The sequence below is a fragment of the Callorhinus ursinus genome, unplaced genomic scaffold, assembly GCF_003265705.2.
Source record: "Callorhinus ursinus isolate GAN/ISIS: 27379988/994484 unplaced genomic scaffold, GSC_fseal_2.0 scaffold1, whole genome shotgun sequence".
Lineage (NCBI taxonomy): Eukaryota > Metazoa > Chordata > Mammalia > Carnivora > Otariidae > Callorhinus > Callorhinus ursinus.
In genome coordinates this window covers 20,050,554-20,073,089 of record NW_027397063.1, presented here as the reverse complement: position 1 = coordinate 20,073,089, position 22,536 = coordinate 20,050,554, and the positions used below count along the sequence as shown (strand labels likewise).

General features: G+C 37.6%; 1 long non-coding RNA gene across 1 annotated transcript; it reads left to right on the top strand.

Moving 5' to 3' along the window:
- The first annotated feature begins 5 nt into the window (after positions 1-5).
- On the top strand, positions 6-22,216 carry LOC141372627 (uncharacterized). The gene is made up of 4 exons (XR_012377966.1): positions 6-194; positions 9,628-9,691; positions 15,726-15,824; positions 22,038-22,216. It is a non-coding gene; the product is annotated as an uncharacterized lncRNA (long non-coding RNA).
- The last annotated feature ends 320 nt before the right edge of the window (positions 22,217-22,536 follow it).

The window sequence follows — 22,536 nt, the reverse complement described above, 5'->3', positions numbered from 1 at the left end:
GAGACCTGAGGAGTGCCCCGTTCAGCTGCTTGGACGGACGTAGGACCCAGGAGCAGGGTTTATCTTCAGCTGCTTTGTCACTGCGAAGTCTCCGGCAGAGTCTGTCAGCGAATCTACATCATCCCGGGAAGAATTTGACCCTACCAGACAAGGCAAAAAGAACAGGGCTGCCACTTCTTCGGCAGTTCTCCTCGGTACAGTCTCCGAATAAGAAATAACAATTACATCACGAGGCCGGGGCGGCAGCGCTGTGGAGCCTCTCGGTTTCCTGCAGCTTAATCTCGCTGAACCCGCCTCTAAACTGGGGGGGGGGGGATATGGACTGGTGGCGAGAGAGAGAGTGGAGAGGGGAGAGAGTCCCTACGAAACCATAACCCCCCCCCCTTGCATTTGGTGTTTTAAAAATCTTATCCTCAATGCTCCGCCAAACGTCTAACTAGAACTATTAACACCCCTTCAACACCTCCCCAGATGTCAGGTTTCTTTTTGACTCTAGCATCTAGCATTTAGTAACTCGCCATGAAAAAAAAATTACCAGGGGAAATGAGTGCCGTTGCTGAAATTGTTTTTTGCTTGATAGAGAAACGCTGAAGTACAGCTTAGCCTCACCCTTAACTCAGAAATGGCATGCCTGTGTTAAAACACTTATTGCACAAAACAAATGAATGGATGAGGCACCCCTTTCTTATATATAGGTTTTCATATCCTTAAGAATTCTATAACATTTGAAAATAGAGTTGCTAGCGCACTAAAACAAAAACAAAAAAACCACTCTCCTAGTCATGAAACAGTATTTATTCTATGCCTGTTACATAATGACTGTATTGTACATTTAAAATCTCACTTAACCTTTAAAAATATGAAAGTTCTGTAATACCTTCAAATCTTAAAAGTGAAAGCAATGCTTAATATGCTTAATAAATCCACCACCTAGCCCAGTGCTGGGCACATTTAGGAATAGTTTGCTTAATGGTGATGGTGCATTTTAGAACAATTATTTTACATCACCTTAGTGATTCAACTGTGCAATCTGTTGCCATCTCATATTGTTTAAACTTCATATGATGGTTTATTGTGTTTATATACCACAGTTTGAAATCTGCCCAAGGCAACTTAGTACCAAGTCTGCTGTTCTATAGTATATCATTTATACAGGACTGATGCAAAGCAAACTGTTCCAATTAAGTGATGATCAGCAGAATTGGAATCTGATCCTTTAAAAGTCAAACTTCTTTAAAAAAAAAAACTTTCAAGTGTTATACAAAGATTTTCTAAAATGAGTTATTTTTTTTTCCTTAAGCGGTTTATTGGACTTCATTTGGCTATTGAAAAGTCAGGGTTAGTTTTATTAAAGTGTTTATTGTGGTAGGTTGTAGTGGATTTAACAATACATCAAGTTTCTCTTCTATATCCGGCTTCTTCCTAGGTGTTAAGAGATGCTCCCAGGAAGTATATAAGCTATCAATGGCTGCACTGAAGGACTCTAGGATGCTATGACTTAGTGATTCTTTCTGCCTTTTGTAGTTTCTCTCTTCCCCTTCACTAACTGACAATCTGTTGTCCTTATTCTCTGTTGCCACAGCATGCCTGCCTCTAGTATTTTCCTTCTCTTCTGATTGGCAACTTCTAGTCTGGTGCAGACTGGGAATCTAGATGACCTCACTTGTCACAATTCAGTACAGTAAAACTAAATAGATCCTGTTTAAGAAACTGAGTGCTCACCAAGGAGTAAGACACATGAACCTCAATGCATAGACTTTGGGACAGCTATCCAGACTACTCAAATGTTGCTTTGAAAAGCATTGTTTTTGCTCCTTAACTGGGTTTTGGATCATTGAGACTTGTAGGTAAACAGCCTTCAAATAAGTGAGGTTACACAACTGACCCAGCCAGCAGAGTATTGGTCCTGCCCAACAATGCTAGTGTTAAAAAGTCTACAGCCATTTGTTAGATGACTTAACAGAGCTGCTCACCATTTATTAATCTATCTTCTCAACCCCACAAAAGTCCAATCACTGAAATCCTGAGCTCTTTTTGATAGTGCATTAGTGAAAGTAAATTACGTACCTTTTGTGGAATTCATTTTAATCGTGCTAATTCTGGTGGGGCTCTTTTGTTGTTGTTCTTTGTTTTTGAAAAATCAATGCCTAAGTTTCCTGGCTAAGAGAATCATTGCAGTGATACTGGGCATATATGTAATATAAGAATGCCTATTCAGTAATTTGTATTTTAAAGACAACTCTCATTTTAACCAATTGTGATGTGAAAAAGATACCCTTCAGTTTATATATACTTAAACACAAAAGTATTTTTATAAACCCAGGGTTCCTACGGCATCAGACATTCATAGTTCAGGCTCAATATGATTATCTACCATCACTATTCCCAAAGAAGTAGTTTGGGAAAGGTATGTTTATGAGGTGCTCGCTGAATCTCTGCTGTTAATAGCATTTTTTCACACCACTGTGTGCCTGTATCCCACTCTAAATGCGAGCATTGCCGGCAGAGGCAGGATCCGTATCCCTCTGGTTCACATTTTGATCTCCACCACCTATCCCTGTGCCCAACAAACAGCATTCAGTTGATATTGGGCAAGAATCTGTCCTGGCCCTGTGGACAGTGCTTAGCTCTACCTGGAATACTGGTGTGGGATGAGGGAGTTTAGGGAATATTTTACCGAGAAATAGTGCTTCAACAAACTATTAAAAGGTAAGAATTTGCCAGGTAGGCAAAGTAAGAAAGGGATTCTCAGGAAAGGAAAAAGACTGTTTGACAGTCGAGAGGTATAAAGAAAACAAAAATAAACATTGAGAAGTATTGAATTTACATGATACACTATGAATTAGTGACTAACGAATTATGACAAGCCACAAAAATATTTACTGATGGGATTGCAGTGTAGCTACACTTTATAGTCCCCTTAGCCTCTAGAGAAAGCACTATCCAATAAAAATATAAAGTGAGACACAAATGTGAGCTACGTATGTACTTTTAAGTTTTCTAGTAGCCACATTTAAAAAATACAAAGAAACAGGTGAAGGTAGTTCTAACGATATACTTAACCCAACATATTAAAATATTATTTCAATGTATGCACAACATAAAAAGTATTTTAGATATTTTTCTTTCTTTTATTCACACTACATTTTCAAAATCCAACGGACATCTCAATTTGAACTAGTCACATTCAAGTGTTCAGTAGCCACATGCAGCTAACGGCTGTGGTACTGGACAGCAACAGCTCTAGAGGACACATGAAATATTTAACAATACAGTTAAAATAAATCTCTTTCTTAGGGGTGCCTGGGTGGCTCAGATGTTTAAGCGTCTGCCTTCGCCTTCGGCTCGGGTCATGATCTCCAGGTCCTGGGATGGAGCCCTGTGTCTGGCTCCCAGCTCAGCGGGGAGTCTGCTTTTCCCTCTCCCTCTGCCTTTCCCCCTGCTTGTGTTCTCTCTGTCTCTGTCTCTCTCACTCAGATGAATAAATAAAATCTTAAAAAAAAAAAAAATCTCTTAGGATGAAAATCTAAATCTTACTAAATCTAAGATTTCATTTGTGTTAATTACTCGTGTTTAACTGTACTGTGTTATAGAAACCACTTTCTTGTATCTAGGCTTTTATGCCAATTAGAAAATCAGCAGAGTTTACATTTTATGTACTGTGTCTTCATTAACCATACAGTAGTTACAACTACTGCTATTTCTATTAACTCAGGTGGTGGACTGTAAATGTAAACTGGCTTTATGGCAGAAATAAAACACTATAAATTTGGGGTTGAATAAGCTTTAAAGAAGCCTTTCCTAGAACACAGAACTACCTCTATGCTAGTTACTGTCAAGCATTTTCTGTAGAAGCCCAGGTTTTGCTTTTCAGTTCTTCCATGTCCTGTTAGTTACTTGTGGACTATAAAATCCAGCCCAGCCTCTGTCTGAGACAGTCACCTGCCCAAAGCGGGTGGTAAGGAAGTGCTGCAGAGCCCTGGGTACCGAGAAAGATCTAAAGGGCTAAGATGAAGATGTTGAGGCACCCTGTCTGCAGGTTACTGTGAAGTTTTCCATGAGATTGGAGCCTTTTTACTTTTGGTGGTGCTTGAATGCCATGGACTGGCAAAACCAGGGCACTCAATTTCTACACGAAAATGAACGCTGAAAAACTGTACCTTAAAAAAAAGTCTGAAAATGATTGTGTACAAGCAGCTGAAAATGTGCAAGGAAAGGACAGATACTTCAGTGAAGTGCAAACGTGGATGAAGCCTTCTCATTCCCAAAACAAGAAAATCTCTGGTAGAGTTAAGGAGTCTAAAAAGCCAAAAAGTCTCAGTGAAGCTAAAGAAAACACGTCAGTTTTGATGATGTGTCAGTTTAGTATGTTTAAATGGTTGAAAGTATTACGTGGAATCTTATCCTTTTATGTAGAAATAGGTTATTTAGAGACACCTGGATGGCTCAGTTGGTTAAGCATCTGACTCTTGATCTCAGCTCAGGTCTTGATCTCAGGGTCATGAGTTCAAGCTCCGTGTTGGGCTCCATAACTGGGTGTGGAGCCTACTTAAAAAAAAAAAAAAAAAGGAACTAGGTTATTTAGATCTTATTAAGCAGTCCTGTTGTAAATGAATACAAAATTTCGGGATTTCACAAACATATATCCATATAATAAATCAATTGAGTAAATCATGATCCTATTAATTTTTAGAGATCTTCTTCAGATAACCTTCAACTAAAACAAAGTACATATCTGTTTTCCCAAATTATTCAGAGTTCTATAGAGAAGAAAGCTATAAAGTTAGAAATGTATGTTTACCATTTGTTTGCCCCTCAAAAGAAATAGACACAGACTCTGACATATCTGTTTTAGATTTGTTTAGTTTAAGAAACATGAAGTTCTTATATAGTTCGTCTTTTCACAAAACTGAACTAAAATTACTTCCACTGTCAAACATGCACACACACATGCATACACACATGCATATACACGCACATACATATACACCCCTAAGATTTCACAAAATTCAATAAGGTAAGAGCAGTCTTTTCAATAAATGATGCTGGGTCAACTAGATTTTTATGGAAGAGAATGAAATTTGACCCCTTCTTTATACATATACAAAAATTAACTCAAAACGGATCTTAGACCTAACTAAAAACTGAACTATAAAACTCGTAGGAGGAAATATAGTAATCAATCTTCATGATCTTATTTAAACAAAGCCTCCTTAGATGTGGTACCAAAAGCACAAGTGACAAAAGAGAAAGTAAGTATATTGGACTTAAATAAAATTAAAATCTTTAGTACTTCAATGGACACTATCAAAAAAAAATGACAACTCAGAATGAGAGAAAAAATTTGCAAATCATATATCTGATGAGAGACTTGTGTCTAGAATGTATAACTCTCACCACTCAATAATAAAAAGACTAATACTCAATATTTTAAAATGAGCACAGACTCTGAATAGACATTTCTCCAAAGATATATGTTAAGCACATGGAAAGACGCTCCTTTGTCACTAGTCACCAGGAAAATGCAAATCCAAACTACAATGTTTTACCACTTCACACTTGATAGGAATGTCTATAAACAAACGAAACAAAACAGAAACAAGTGTTGGGGAGGATGTAGAGTAATCGGAACTCTCATACATTGCTGGTGAAAATCAACAGTGTTGTGGCTACTGTGAAAGAGTCTGGCCATTCCTCGAAAGGTTAAATATAGTTACTGTACAACCCATCAATTCCACCCCTAAGTATATACCCTAGAGAAATGAAAACTTTCTCCACAGAAAAACTTGTACATATGAATGTTCACTCCAGTACCCTTCATAACATCAAAAAAGAGAAACAAACCCAAATATCCATCAACTGATGAATAGACTTGGAAATTTGGTCTATCCTTACAACGAAATACTACTGAGCAATAAAAAAGGGAATAAACTGACACATGCTACAGTATGAATGAACTTGAAAAGATTATGCTGAGTAAAAGAAGTCACAAAAGACCATGTATTGTATAATTACATTGATATGAAATACCCATAATATAAGCATCTATAGATCCTACTCTAGAGAGTAGAATAGTGATTACCTAGGGCAGAGGCAGGGTTTGGGAAGAAATGGGGATTGACTGCTAATGGGCCTAGGATTTCTTTTTGTAGTGACAAAAGTGTTCTAAAATTGATTGTGGTAATGTTTGCACAACTCTGGATATTCCAAAAACCATTGAATTATACACTTTAAATGGGTGAGTTGTATGGTATGTAAATTATATCTAAATAAAGCTATCATATATTTTTAAAAAATAAACACAAAAGAACCTTTCTATCTTCTCATTTTGAAAATGAAACAACACTTTGACATCTATCAGAAAACAAAGTCTGTAAATGTTTGAAAAATGTTACAACTCAAAATTAGTTTTGCTTGATATGATTTGCCAGAAATCAGCAAAATAATATATATCTCTATAAAACGAAAAAACCACATGTTGGAAATTAACTTTGGCTGCTTTACAATACTTAAATGACACAGTACAGAAGGATGGTTTTATCAGGACAGCCCAAGTGTCAATAATTTAGTGTGTACTAAGTGTGTGTGTGTATGTGTGTCTGTGTGTATGTGTGGTCTTTCAGCAATGCCAGTATGGAATTCGGGAGGTTACTTAGGAAGAGAATCCTGGACAACCTGTATATACTGCTCATGTCCCACAAAACTGGCTTATATGATATACATAACTCAGTAATTTATAGCAATAACTATTCCTACAAAGCTAAATGATTACTCCTGTTAAGCAGTTCACTGTATTGTATTTCCCTAACAGTCAGATCCAAGAAATCTAATTCTAAGTTTCATCATCTAGTTAACTACATTTGGTTGCTAGTAATAGAGGTAAGAATTAGTAATAGAGGTAAAAATAGAGGTAACAGCAACTAAACCAAGATAGAAGTTTAATTTTTTTCCAACGTAAAAAAAATCCACAAATGCATATCTGGGACTGGTTTGATGATGCCATCATCTTTAAGCGCCCAGATTGCTTCTATTCTGTCACCTTTAGCTCTTTCTTGGCTTTCACCCTAAAGATTGCCTCATGATGTTAATTGGCTGCTACAGCTCCAGTCATCAAGTTTGCATTTCCAGCAGAAAGAATGTGGGTGACCCACTACCTTTTTAATGAGTTTTCCTGAAAGGACCATCCAATAACTCCTACTAACATTTCATTGGATGAATCCAGAGGGAATGTAGGGTATATAGTATTTTAGCTAGGAACAATACTCAGATAAAATCAAGGTTTTGTTTCTAAGAAGATGAGACTTAATATTGAGTGGGTGTATTAGTTATCTCATGCTGCGTAACAAGCTGCCACAAAAATTAGCTTAAAACAAGAAACACTATTATCTCATAGTTTCTGGTAGGTATAAAATTCAGGAACAGCTTAGCTGGATTATTTTGATACAAAGTCTCTCATGTGGCTGCAATTGGGATATTGGCAGTGTCTGCAATCATCTGAAGGCTCGCCTGGAGCTGGAGTATCCCATTTCAAGAAGGCTCCCTCACAAGGCTGTTGGCAGGAGACCTCAGTTCCTCACATGGCTGTTGCAGGGGACCTTGGGTCCTTGCTACATGAGCTTGAGTATCCTGAGGAGGTGGCTGCTAACTCCCCCAGATGGAGCTATCCAAGAGAAAGCAATGATGAAATCACAACGTCCTTTGTGACCTTGTTGCATAATTCACACAGAGTACTTCTACTTTATTCTATTAATTAGAGGGAAGTCACTAAATTAATCTACTCTTAAAAGGAAAATCATCTTGAAGGAAAGGGTATCAAATAATTTGTGGACATAGCTTAAAACCAATATAGCAGGCTATTAGCATTTTCTGTCATGGTCTGCCTCTTTGCTTCTCCAAACCAGCACGTACACCTTTGTTTTCATATGTGCAGCAGTCTCACTATCTCTCCCAGGGATCCAGACACAAGTCTTTTTCTGTGACTTCCTCACATCTACTGCCTAAGATTTCTGGGTGATATGCAGCCCTTTCCAAGGAGCCCAGATACAACCCCCTGTAGGCTGGCAACCTTTAAAACCTTTAGTTTTAAAGACATGTTTTCAGCTATCAGCACATTTAATTTTGTAGAAGGAATGGATTATTGCAATAAACCTGTCCATTTGGAAAAGACAGAATGAGAAACATTAGTCATTATTCCATAATAATTATCAAAACCTACTAAGCAGGAATAACCAGGACTCCCTGCCCTACACTGAAGGGAGTTCCTTGGTTGGCCAACATGACAGCTCCTGGTTCTTTCTCTTGAATGCTTTCCTTCATGTTTTGTCCTCTGCTGCTCCTGCATCTGCCCCTGAGAGGTTCCTTCTTGTCGGTTTTCCTCAACAAATACATACAAGGTGGGCACAGGGGAGGATGCCCTTCTTGGAGACTACATGAACTTTAAAACACTGGGGCATAGAGATTGTTTTAAAGTTTTAACAACTACAGACTATTGTAGACCAAGTTGGGGTTTCTTTGGGAAGATAATTCCTTCAAACATTGAACAGACTTGATTTATTTCCAGTCTGTTCTATGTATAAACTGCCATAGACAAAAGTCTTGCTTAGACATAGTTTTTCAGCCTGTAGATGCTCCTCTTTTATTTACTAGGCTCTGTACTCTGCCCATTCCTATGGCCCTTAAATTAATGGTGGTTACCTTGAGAGCATCTGAAATAATAGGCTTAGTTGGGGAAGCAATACAATTCATCACCTACTGCCAGCAATACCACTGCTGTTTTATGACAAAGCAAGAGTCTTACCTCTTGCTAAGACTATAGTTTCATGGCCACAGCTTAAAACTTCTTCAAGTTCAGGTACAGAGCAGATGACTTTTTCAACACTACAAGGCCCAAATCATTGGACTCTCCATCAGTGTCGTTAGCACGCAAAGGCAGGGAATAGCCCTCTTAGTAAATCTTCACTTCCTTCTACCTATGCTTCAAGAAGATTTGGTTCTAGTTTGAGTTCATCTAAGGCATTAGATTTTGCTAAAAATAGCAAAAATTAACTACCACCTACCAACACTATAAATTTGTTTTGCTATTTCTTTTAACATTATAGCCTGAGTCAGCAAATAGCCTGATTTTTAAGGTAAACAAGTGACAGGTTCAGCAAATGTTTGGCTACCACATTGAAATTAGACCCTCACCACTCACTATCCAACTGCTTCAACTAAATCAGTGTTATTTGTACTTTGTAGCATCTCATTGCTGGTACCAATTACTACATAGGTCATGGTTCTTGGTTTCAGAAAACAAAATTAACTCTTGCTAGCTTAAGCAGCAAAAGGATTTATTATAATGTAATATAATAGATAATTTTACAAAATTCTGCTGGGACTCGGGAACCAGGCGTGGATCCAGGAATCGGGCTTCGATGATATGTAGAAGTGTCCAGCTGCATAATGGGAACAGCCAAGTAGAAACTCCATCCACCATCTGCCACTTAGAACTAATGAAGATTCAGACTAAGTATTAGAACCTCCATTGCAGCTCTATGGAACAACTAAACACTCAGCCACCTTACTTGACAAAACAGCCCTATACATTCTGCTTACCATGTTTATATCTACCTCCCATGTCTGATATAGGTGCATCTGGTTGGCAGAAACCAGGTCACATGAGAAACTCTAGCTTCACCTGAGTCTGAGAAATGTATGTAACATTCAGCTTTCTAGTCTCTAATAACCACAAAAGCATGCTAGAAAGAAATTAGAGTGGTATTTGGTATACCATTCCATAGTATGGCCAAAGGATTATTTGTGGTAGGGAGCAAGACCCAAACTTTCCGAGGTGTATGAAATATTTCAGATTATAAAATAAATAATAATTCATCCAAGGATCATTAAGTTGGGGTATATTTTGCATTAATTATATTTCATTGTATTCTAGCTCTTGAAAGGTTTGTCAACCAATGTTAACCAGTATATTATATCTTGATCTTGATGGGATACAAAAAAATATACTTGCACTTGGATAGGGTGTCTTTGGTTTTAAGGAAGAGAAACACACCAATTAACTTGAAAAGAAAGGAACTTCTAAGGAATAAAACAAGGAATCTAAGAAAATGCTGTCCCACTAGCCCTTCCATAGACCATAGAACTTCATCCTGGTGCTCAACCAATAATGTGTCTTCATTCTCCACTTGTTCAGACTGTCTATTGGTCCAGCTCTTCAAAGAGAAAATTTGATTGACTATTGGCCAGACAATGGACTACTTTTATGGGCAAGTGTCCACCCTTGGTCTAATCAGGTGTAGTCATGAGTGGAGGTGAGGGAAAGTTAACTTAATACAAGGGATTGGGGCACCTGGGTGGCTCAGTTGATTAAGTGTCTGCCTTTGGCTCAGGTCATGATCCCAGGGTCCTGAGATTGAACCCCACGTTGGACTCCCTGCTCAGTGGGGAGCCTGCTTCTCCCTCTCCCTCTGCCCTTCCCCCTACTTCTTCTTTCTCTCTCTCTTAAATAAATAAATAAATAAATAAATAAATAAATAAATAAATAAAATAACATCTTAAAAAAAAAAATACAAGGGATTGACATTCCCAAGCCTGTAATAGGGTGAGTAATACTAGAAGGGTAAAATGGGTGCAGTAGATCAATAAACTAATATCTGTGGTACAGTCATTATCTTTTATACCATATAAATTAAAACTTGTAATATTGTGACAGCATCATTAATCTTATTTACAAACTGCCTACAAATTAATGCCATGAATCTTATATACAAAGTACATTAAACATATTCATTCTTTCACCAATTATGTATTGATTGCCTACTAAGTACACTGCAGTACACTATATCGAGTTCTCTTGGTACCAAATGAACCCACTATGGTTACTTGCTTTGTGGTACCCATTTGAGGGTACCACAGCTAATATTTAGTTTGGTATGTTCTTTAATAAAGATGTGATTAAGATGGGTGTTATTGGGGAAGGAGGCTTTGGTTTGTATTTTGGGAATTCAAGGAAGGGTTTCTTCCTTTGAGGAAGAGATTATTGAACCATATCATAAATGATGAATTTACCAACGTGATTTTTTTCTTATGGTCATTATGGATTAGCTTTTATAAAAGCTACTTACTATAACACCCTGTCATCAAAACACGTTTTGCCGATATTACCCTTCCAGCCAGTTTCATTGATTGTCAATGTGTTAACATATAGAATGGTATTTTATCAATTGCAAGCAGATTCAGATTCCTCCCATGGGGTAAAATTGGCTTTTCTAATACCCAGATGGCTTGCATGCACATCAGAACTTTACAGGTCTCTTTGTAGTGGTGGTTGTTACTATTTCCCTGATCTTTTCCTCAAACAGTTATGAAATGTGCCAACCTTACTTTTGGTACCAGCACATTCCCCCTTTCCAACTCACTCAGTACAACTTCATAGTAACATTGTGTATTTATGTACCAATTTTCTTTCCAACACACCATCAATTGTTTCACCTACTATTAAGGAAAAAAAATGCAATCAAATAATGACACAATGCTTTTTCATTACATAGCATTTTAATTTTACATGTATTGTAGGAACACTTTTAAACTTATACACAGATTTTTAAAATCTTTTATCACTCCTATGCACAAGTTAAAGGACAATATAAGTGAAATACATTCTTTAAGGTATTCCTAAAATGTTTTCACATTGAGTCTGTCTCTCGAGCATGACTTTTTGACTCAATCATTGATGTCTATGTTTTGTTTTGTTTTGTTTTAAACACAACTTTATCTTCTGGGCCATCAAGAAGCATTTGCTGTGTAGCATTTTTTAAGAATGCTCCATGACTATCTCTGGGATTTTTTTTCCCAAGCTGCTGACTTTCCCTTAGCATGTTTTGATGCAGATGCACTGGCATATGACACCCACGGACAGTGAGTGTAAGACACATCGCCATTTCAGAGATGTTAAAACATCAAATGATGAATCAATGATATATGACATAGAATCAAAGACATACGGTATTACTTGATAGCTCCTAAAGTGTTATTGCATACCTTGTGTCTCTTGAGCACTGTCATAATAATATAAGTCAGGTAGGCATTGATTCTTATTTTAGAAGCAAATCCTGGATGTCCCCCAAAGCTTATAAGAGGTGGAGTTGGAACTATGTCTGGTAGAATTGGGATATTTTATTCATAACCCAAGTCTCTTTCCACCAATTTATGCTACTTTTCATTATGCCTCTTGGATATTCATAGCCCTACACTGTGATTCTTAACCTCCTACTTATCACTTACTTCGACCATTGTAAAATTTAATCCAACAATTCATAAATTATGATTTTGAAAAATACTGATGTTTCAAGATTTTCCTTTTTTTTCAAAATCAAATAATGGTTATTATTTCTCAATTTTTTGAGGGGGGAGAACCAGCTGTCAGATAGTTTTTGAAATCTTTTTTGCATTTTGTCTTTAAATCCAGTTTCTGCTACCATTTGACCATACTAGAACCTTATTTCATGTGGTATTGAATTTATACAAAACATAGAGTCATTTTCATTTTAAGCAACATTTCATGGTGTTATGAGAAAAGCTTCGCTACAAGTGTTTCATTTGCTGATCAAATACTAAAATCTTTTTTTTTTTAAAATTCATTCTCCTAAAAGTCTGCCCATTTCCAGGGACACAGATATATCGGTGGCTCAGATACACTAATTCCTGCTAATAAATTGGCTAGTTATTCTGTTGGACTCCTTGGAAGAGGTCTTAGAAAATTCTCAAGGAGTGAACTGAAGAGTGGGAATTTGAGATACTCCATAGGCCAATGAAGGAGTTGGTTTTTTGCTAGTCAGGCTTTTTCAAATTTCCTCAGTTTCGTAATGTGGATGAGACATTCTAATTTTAGGATGGCCCTACCTGTGATCAACACCTTTTTCCAGTCCATTTTGTGGGGGAGTAGCTCGATCCTTCATCAAAGAACCAAATTTCTAGGTTCTTTTTATCCAGGAAAGAGCTGATGCACTTAATTAATCTTTTCAGGAAGCTAGGCTGACTCTCACTACTTCAACACATTGTATGTGTAAAGCATATATAATTTAATTCTGTTTGAATGATGTGCGGAAGAGAATTGACATAAAATAGCAAGAAAGCTCTGAAGTGAACTGAGCTGTATAATTTGGGCATAAGCATTCTTAATACCACCTTTAAAGGAACTTGAAATGTATTTGATGGTGGGAGAAATTTTGGTATAGGTTCGAAAACAATAAACAGCATCTGCTGGCTTCTCCATTTTGATTAAAACATGCTCAGAGGGAAAATAGTGGTTTGTCTGTTAAGTCAAACACTAATGAAACATTTGCTAAAATAATCTATTTAATTTGGACAACATTTGGCAATAAAGTGCACTCATTGGATCATTTGTCTCTATTTTGATCCTTCAGAGTTAACTGAGCACAGCTAAGTCTAATATGGCAATGGGATCTTTGTTAAAACCTGGGCATATGCATTTCTCACGCTCTATTGTGTTCTACTCTGGTGAAGAGAGATAAGAAACAATATTGTGATGGCATTAAGGTTTTTCATTGACATATCTAAATACCATGAGCCTGAACTGTCTCATTTAGTCATATCTTGTTTCTGTATATCTCATGGATCAAAGGCATCATGACTCTAAGGCTCAGGTGAGTAATGAGGATCAGTGATATTAAACAAGTCATCACAAAAAGAGTTGGTAATTAATGTTCAGATACTCTGCATATGCTTTTTGAATTAGCCTATGGTAGTTACAATACTTCCGGTATGTGAAACAAAATAAAACCAGTAGTTAATACTAGGAGAAAATAGTAATACCTTTTATTATCACTATTTACTATTTTTTAAATTTAATTAATTATTTTAAAAAAGATTTTATTTATTTATTTGAGAGAGAGAGAGAGATCACAAGCAAGGGGGAGAGGTAGAGGGAGAAGCAGGCTCCCTGCTGAGTAGGGAGCCGCATGTGGGACTCAATCCCAGGACCCTGAGATCATGACCTGAGCCGAAGGCAGATGCTTAACGGATTGAGCCACCCAGGGGCCCACTATTTAGTATTATTTCATAGAAATTAGACAAATTGTTTTAGAATTCAAATGGTTTTTATTTCTAAATTGTTTTACAGTTTATGTCTGTCTGTCTGTATGTATGTATGTATGTGCGTGTGGGTGTGCACATATACACACACAGTATTCATCCCTTCCAACACACACACATTATAATGGACTCTGTGTTAACATCTACCACTTGCAGTACATTATTAGGCAAGAAGCTAGGGGACAAAAGCAAAAGAAAAACAGCTACCTTTCTGTTTCCTCTGGCACCCTGCAAAACCAGAAGCATCATTCATACATGTATACTTGGAAAAACTGACCTAAATATGCCCTTCCAGAAGATATAAGTGATTAGATCATCATGTTGAAAGCCTTCATTGGTTTTGGGTTTTTGTACTATTAAAAGAACTGCAAAGTGATGACCTTTTTAGAAGCTCATGCCATTACTGTAGGCTGAGATGGTCTTCCTTTTATTTTTTTGTCCATCAAAAGACAGAGTCAGCTCAAATACCACTCTCTTAAAACTTTCCTTTCTTTATGCTGTTTCTTAAACTTCTTTGTTAGGACTTAGTTCAACTGGGCTTGAATATGGTTGAATTTTCAAATGCTCTACCCCCTGTTAGACTATGAGCTTCTGGAAGGCAGGGGCCCCCTGAGATCTGGGAGCGACTGGAGGCCGTGTCAGTGGAGGCAACGTTGGAGGTTGTTTACTGGAGACGACAGGATGTGTGTCAGAGGTGGCAGGGCCTGCAGCAGAGGAAAAGTTGCCAGCAGGTCTACCAATGGCAGGAGTTGCAGAAGCAGAGGAGAGGTAACAGAAGTGAAAGCAGAGGAGAAGTCATGTCCATCTATCAGGAGCAGACTCAGATGCTGGAATACGTTCCCAGGTGTCCACCCCCATCCTGGTGACCACCTAGAATTAAATTTTTGATAAAAACATGTAATTTCAGGACACATTCTCTTTTACTATAGAGGTGTCCCTTAACATCGTTTCACTGGATGAATCCTTTCTCATCTCTAACACTGGATGTCAGAAACAAGAGTTTCCCAAAGATCTTCTTAGTCCAGGGTCAGAGAATGGAGCTGTTAGGTATTAGATGATTAAAATGTCAGAGATGATCCCTGCACACAAGTTAATTGTTAAGAGACCATTTCTCTTTTCTTGGCCAAGTCTTCCCAGGGATTAGCATAGGGCCAGGCCCATATTTAGACTTCAATAAATATTTGTTAAGTGAATGATTGATGATAAATAATATTTATTTGGGACTTATATTGTCAGACATGCTGCGAAATACTTTATACAAATGTTGTGTCATTTAATAGCAATTACTATTATTCCTATTTTATAGAGGAGTAAACTGGAACTTGAAAGATTAAATAATTTGTTCAAAGTTACACAGCTAGTAAATGGTGAAATTGAGATTTGAACCAAAGAAACCTATACCCGGTATATTATACTACCTCCCTATACTGAAAGCACGCAAGAAGGAACAATCGAACATTCTACAGTTGCTTGAGAGACAGTCATGCTCTATGTTGATGGTGCTCCAATGGTACAAAAGTGCTTAATGCATGTGCAAAGGCTCAGGGCACTGCCCATCTTTATAGCTCATTTATGAAACAGTAATTAATTTTTGCTTAATTTTTCCTTGAAATTAGGTGGAATGTCCTATCAAAATCTTCCAACTTTATTTTTAACCTTAACACATCTACATGATAAAAGGAAACCCAAGATGACAACTACTTCAGCAGAGAATGGTAAGCAAAAGACCAGATGCTACATATTTTCAACTGCAAAAGTATCACTGGAAGCCAGCTGTATCTTCTAAAATTTCATGATGTCATCATATGGCTTCAGGATCTATTTAGTTGGTTTATAATCTTATTAGCTTATCTCTGCTTCCAGCCATGCACTAGGCTTTAATTGCATAGGTTTGTTTATAACATTGTTAGAATTAGAGCTCTGGTCTCATATTTCATGCAAGGAGCATATTACTGGATAGCACACAAAAACTTGCCACCCTGCATAATACCTAGTGACCCGCTATAAACTGATGTCACTGTCCCATTATTCCCAAGAGGTCATCACTTCCTGGCATTGAGCTATCACAAAAGTGACTCAGAGTTTTTGATCTTGTTCAACTTTTCCCAAAAGTTCAAGTCTAGGATGATGATTTCAAAGTGTGATGGCAGCAAAGTGTTTCAATTCAGCAAGTATCAATGTCACAGTGAAATTGACCATGTTTTCCAGGCATCAGTCACACTGCCAGCTTCAGAGAGATTTCCATTATATTAGGGATGGAAATAATTTTGCATTTCCCACACTTCTACTCTGAATTTCACTGTCCCATTTCTTTGCCCCCCCCCAATTTTAGTCACCTTTTTATTCACTCTCAGAGCCTCGTTCTTTCACAGGTCAATATTTCCTATCACAGAATTTTAGTTAAGCCACTGTCAGATATTTTCCCATCGATCCTGTTTTGGGGTCTACCACTTTCTAAATTTCTGAAAGGGAAACCACTAGCATATTGCCCAGTAGAAGAGCCTACTCCCCATGGCTCCACTAGACCCTGGTTGGGTCTTTCCTGTGAATGAAAGGCAAGTCATCTCCGTAAGACAGGACCGCTATCTGTAAACTACTGGTTAGTCAGATAAAAATAAAACCATCTTTCTTTCCCTTAGTGCCTTACATGACTAAAACCCATTATTCAGGATTCTCAGGAAACTCAATCCAAACTATTGTAAGGGCAGAGGGAAACTTGAATTGATTAGCTTATGTAACTGGGAAGTCCTAGATAAGGATGGATTTGGGCCAGTACCATACTGTCCTGACGATGACAGCTTTGTCATAGAGCTGGAAGTCCGGCATTGTGATGCCGCCAGCTTTGCTTTTCTTTTTCAACATTCCTCTGGCTATTCGGGGTCTTTTCTGGTCCCATACAAATTTTAAGATTATTTGTTCCATTTCTTTGAAAAAAGTGGATGGTATTTTGATGGGGATTGCATTGAATGTGTAGATTGCTCTAGGTAGCATTGACATCTTCACAATGTTTGTTCTTCCAATCCATGAGCATGGAACGTTTTTCCATTTCTTTGTGTCTTCCTCAATTTCTTTCATGAGTATTTTATAGTTTTCTGAGTACAGATCCTTAGCCTCTTTGGTTAGATTTATTTCTAGGTATCTTATGGTTTTGGGTGCAATTGTAAATGGGATCGACTCCTTAATTTCTCTCACTTCTGTCTTGTTGTTGGTGTATAGGAATGCCACTGATTTCTGTGCATTGATTTTATATCCTGCCACTTTACTGAATTCCTGTATGAGTTCTAGCAGTTTTGGGGTGGAGTCTTTTGGGTTTTCCACATAAAGTATCATATCCTCTGCAAAGAGTGAGAGTTTGACTTCTTCTTTGCCGATTTGGATGCCTTTTATTTCTTTTTGGTGTCTGATTGCTGTGGCTAGGGCTTCTAATACTATGTTGAATAGCAGTGGTGATAGTGGACATCCCTGCCGCATTGCTATGGTGAGCACTGTGAATTGTGCAAGACTGTTGAATCACAGATCTGTACCTCTGAAACAAATAATGCAATATATGTTAAGAAAAAAAAGAAGAAGATAGCAGGAGGGGAAGAATGAAGGGGGGAAACTGGAGGGGGAGAAGAACCATGAGAGATGATGGACTCTGAAAAACAAACTGAGGGTTCTAGGGGGGGGGGGGTGGGGGGATGGGTTAGCCTGGTGATGGGTATTAAAGAGGGCACATTCTGCATGGAGCACTGGGTGTTATGCATAAACAATGAATCATGGAACCCTACATCAAAAACTAATGATGCAATTGCATGGTGATTAACATAACAATAAATAAATTAAAAAAAAAAAGGATGGATTTGGATGGGGCTGGTTGAGGCAGTAGCTCCCCCGGCATCCTGCCGGTCTGGATTTGTCTCAGTCCTCTTGGCGGGACGGGGCTCTGAACTTTTGGTGTGTTTGCTTCATTTACAGCTTTGTTCTCAGCTTCACTGACAGAAAAAAGGTGGTAGAAACATTTCCTGACTTTAAATTTTCCAAAGTGTAGCCCAACACAAAGGGACAAATCTGATTCTCCAAAAGGGCAATATAAATTCCCTCAAATCAACCTTACTGGCTCTGATCGGCCTGAAGTGGACCGTGGCATCTTTGGGAACCAGTGCCGTGTTGCCAGAAAAATGTGATCCTTTGATTGGCCAGCTCTGGATTGCCTGCTGGCTCTGGAATCAAGGTAGCATTTTTTACGTCAGAGACCATAAGAACTGAGACTAGGGGCCAAGAATGGATCTTCAAATAGATAAATTGGAAACAGTTATCAGAATAGAATGAAGGGATATTGGGCACCTACTAAACAATCCGTGGCCCCTGGAGTGCCATTTCAGTTCTTTGTTCTACTCCTATCTTTAGATTTTGTTCCATTTCCATTTCTTTTCCCTGTTCTTTTAATAAGCATGTTAAACAGTTGGTCTCTGTTTTCTTTGGGACTGTTTCTGAGAAGTCATCTCACATCTGGCCTTTCTATATCCATCTGAAGTTGACCCATACCATTTTACTTTGTCCTTTTCCTGTATTATTATGTTCTGTTGTTGTTTTCTTTGATTACCAGCCTGAACATCTCATTTTGCTACCTGCTACTGTATTTGCATCTTCATTTTATATTACTCAGTTTGGGGATAAATGTTGGAATGGTGAATGAATGAATGAATGGCCAGTAAGGAGCTAAATAGTCTTTTATGTAGATAACATTTTTTTGGTAGCAGAAGAGAAAAACCAGTAATTAGCAGTAAGTAGAGTGTATAGATGTGAAAGAATCAAGAATGAAAAAAAAAATAGAAATTATCGAAACTGCTCATTTTAATCACCAAACTCAACCTTTTCCTCATAAAGCCTTTTTATAAGAGCAATTAACAATAACAAATAAATTTATTTGAGTTTTGCTTCCCCTTTATGATCATGCCCACTGGAGCTGTTAACGAGCAGGAAAATGATTAAGAGACAGGTGGCAGAGGAGCTAAGGATGTGAATCAAAGAGTCTAGGTAATGCACAAGCTCAATAGTGAGTGTTAAATAATTGATACCTGGTGTAGATAATGCACAGGAGACAATGATATACAGAGCAAAATACTATTGTTACTAATGGTCTCAGGTTACCAGCTTCCATACACCAAGAATGACTCTACATTCAATACTTACAATGTTACAACCCATGTTTTTGAGCCAGTGTATTGTAAAATGAATTCTCCTGGAGGCTTGTGGATATATCTTGTTCATTTGGTAAAACAGCCATAAGGTGACAAAAGAATGGGTATTAAATTCTGTCACCTATTTACTTCAGCAAAACCATCTTATATACCTATTGACTTGTTAGTAGAATGTTTTTAAAACTAATAATATCAGCATAAGGATTTAAATTCTAAAGGCAGACAAAGTATACAGGGAAGGTAAGTCTCTCTCTGTCCCTCAGCTATCCAGTCTCTCCAGAAAAACCCACTATTACCAGTTCCTTATGTATTCCACTACAGACAACCTAAACCTTTACAAACATAGGTACCTCTACAAACATAAATTTATTATTATATACTCATTTATAACCCCACTGTTATGCATCTTACTGTTTCACTTACTATGTTGTAAGTTTATAATAGTTAAATTACCAAAAAGATCTTAAAGACCAAGTTTCTAAAATGAATTCTACCATTTGGAAGATTGCTATGAGAGCAGGCATAAAACAATTAAACCAAAACACCCCCCTCACGAATGAACACATAAAAAGAAATGCAAAAGGAAAAACAAGTGTGAAAATAATTTTTATCTGTTGAAGAGGCAAATAAGAACAACAATAAAATAGTAATAATGAAACCTAAATTGCCTATAGTCAGTTGCTGAGGCCAGAAACTTGGGAATATTTTCTGATTTATTTCTCTGCTTCATTTACATTTAATCTTTCACTAAGACCTGCCCTGTCATCCTCTCAAATCCACATATTAAATCTCTTCAGAAGATGTAGCTCGTTTGCAACCAGATTCCTGACCCACAGAAACTGTAAGGTAGTAAATGTTTGCTGTTTTAAACCACTATGGTTTGGGGTAATTTGTTACACAACAATATATAACCAATACACAACTAATAGAAACTTGTTTTTTATAGGCATGGTACTTTTAAAGTTTATAATTGATGATTGTGATATTTATTTAATCTTCATCCCCTCCCTCCCTTTTAAACTGCATACCCAAGAGAGCACAGTCCTTGCCTGTTTGGTCCCGAAAGTATCTGTAGCATCTATTGTAGTTCATGAAATTTGTATGTTGAATAAAAGAATGAATAAATGAATTGACATTCTGGATATGCTACTGTTGGGAGAGCAGAAACCAGTGTAAGCTTGTCTTCGGCAGGCAAGTTTATCACTTTATATGAAAGATCTGAACTATGCAAATTCTTTGACCCAGCAATTCCATTGTTAGGAATTTATCCTGGAATATAAAATTTTAACCAGGATGTTTATTGTAGCTGTGTTTATACTAGCAAAATAATGTAAACAACTGGTGTCTAATAGAGTATTAAATTACGGTGTGTCCTCTGTATCTATTAAAAATCATGTAGAGAAAAGTATGTACTAATATGGAGCATATTAATTATATGTTGCTGAGTAATGTAAGCAAGTTAAAAATCAGAAATATAATAATAGCTCATGTTCACTGAGTGTTTTAGTGTGTGCCAGGCACTGTGAAACACATCTTTCATGTAAGATACCATATGAACATATATATGCAGAATTATCGTGTTTGTATATTTGTGTGTGTGTAAGGATATACAATTAAAATGCTTACGGTGATTATCTCTGAAAGGAAAGGTGGGATTCTTATTTTTGCTTTTTGCTCCTTTCCCTCATGTTTCTACAGTGGGAAGAAAACTAGGGCTCCAAATGCCAAAGGACAGTTGCCAAATGATAAGGGTCACAGATACTGAAGCTAGAAAATGGAGTCAGATAGACAAAGAGCAGCGCAATAGATCAGGGTTTAGGCAGGGATCCAGGACATGCCTAGAATGAGGAACTATTGTTAATGGTTCTGCTGGGATATGCTGTCATTTTTTTAAGATAATAGGGATCCTGTAAAGTCTGGGAAAGATGCTGGGTAGTACCTTGATTAGGCACTGACATGATCCCGCCTGTTCCCCCTGAATTGTCTTGGTCAGTTACAGTATGGTCTGAAGATTCCCAGGTCAGAGGAGGTCTCAGAGAGTTGTCTGCTCTACTATAACCTGCTGTATTGTGTGACCTGGTGTCTGCTTGGTGCCGACTGCCCAAGATTTAGACAATGTGCTGGTTGAAGTGTTTAAAGAACATAGCCCATGTCCCCTATCTACTCTGGTTGCCTTGGCTGTTCTTGGCTACAGGGTTTAGATGACTTGTCATTATTTGTCTGGAGACCTGACTCAAACTTGGCATTGATTGCCAGAATTTCCTGTTTTGTGGGCAGTATGGATTTCAGGAAGGACCAAGTTTCTAGAGATGTGGACACTGAGATTTCTCCTGCAAGGATGCTCTCGTAGCATCAACTGGGCTGGTGGTGGAAGAGGAGGATAAAGGTCAATTTCCAACTGTTAGAATGCTGAAGGCTTTTCCATGGGTCAGATAACCTATTTCAGCTCCCAAGAAAGTCTTGTTGGGATGGTCAGAGTGAAAAGGTAGGGCATGAACCACTGTTTGTGTCTAGAAAATCATAGGAATTGTTGGATATCCTTGATTGTCCTTTTCCTCTATGATTAGTGATGTTTATATAATTGTACAAATTTCATCTCCAAATTTCTCAGTATGTTACTGGTATTGATGCCAAGATGGTATATTCACATTATGTTTAGAATAGTCCCAATTAGTTAGGAACGGGTGGAAAGGAGCTACCTGATATCTATCAAAATGACAGTATTTATAATTTGCTTTTGTCCAGAATCCTTAGACTCAACTCTTGGCACACTTAATGGAATCACAGTGCATTCGAAAGTTTGAAAACCGTCTTCCATTTGTCATCCTCTGAGATCAAGAGTTCAGTTTGCAGATGCTGGAGTCAGATGGAGTCAGGTGACCCCCAACTCCTATGGAGCTGATTCAAGTATAGGTAAGGGTCTCAAAAGGGAATTTCATTAAGGCTATGGCAGCTGTAGACAGAAAAAAAACACAACTTTTCTGTTATTTTCCAGAAGGGGTGTCATAGAGTATAAAGAGCTTCTTGTACATGTCTTTATCTATATATCTTTGAATATGAACAAAGTGAAAGTGCTTGCTAAGTAAAAACCTGTACAAAATAGTTTCCCATGCCTAGTTTGTGCTACCAGATTTCCCAACTTTGAGCTCTCATGGCCCTGCCTAATCCCATGTGAATAGCTTCATTTATAGGAAAATTGCTGGGTCCACTGGATCAGTGCATGGATAAAGCAGTTATCTGACCC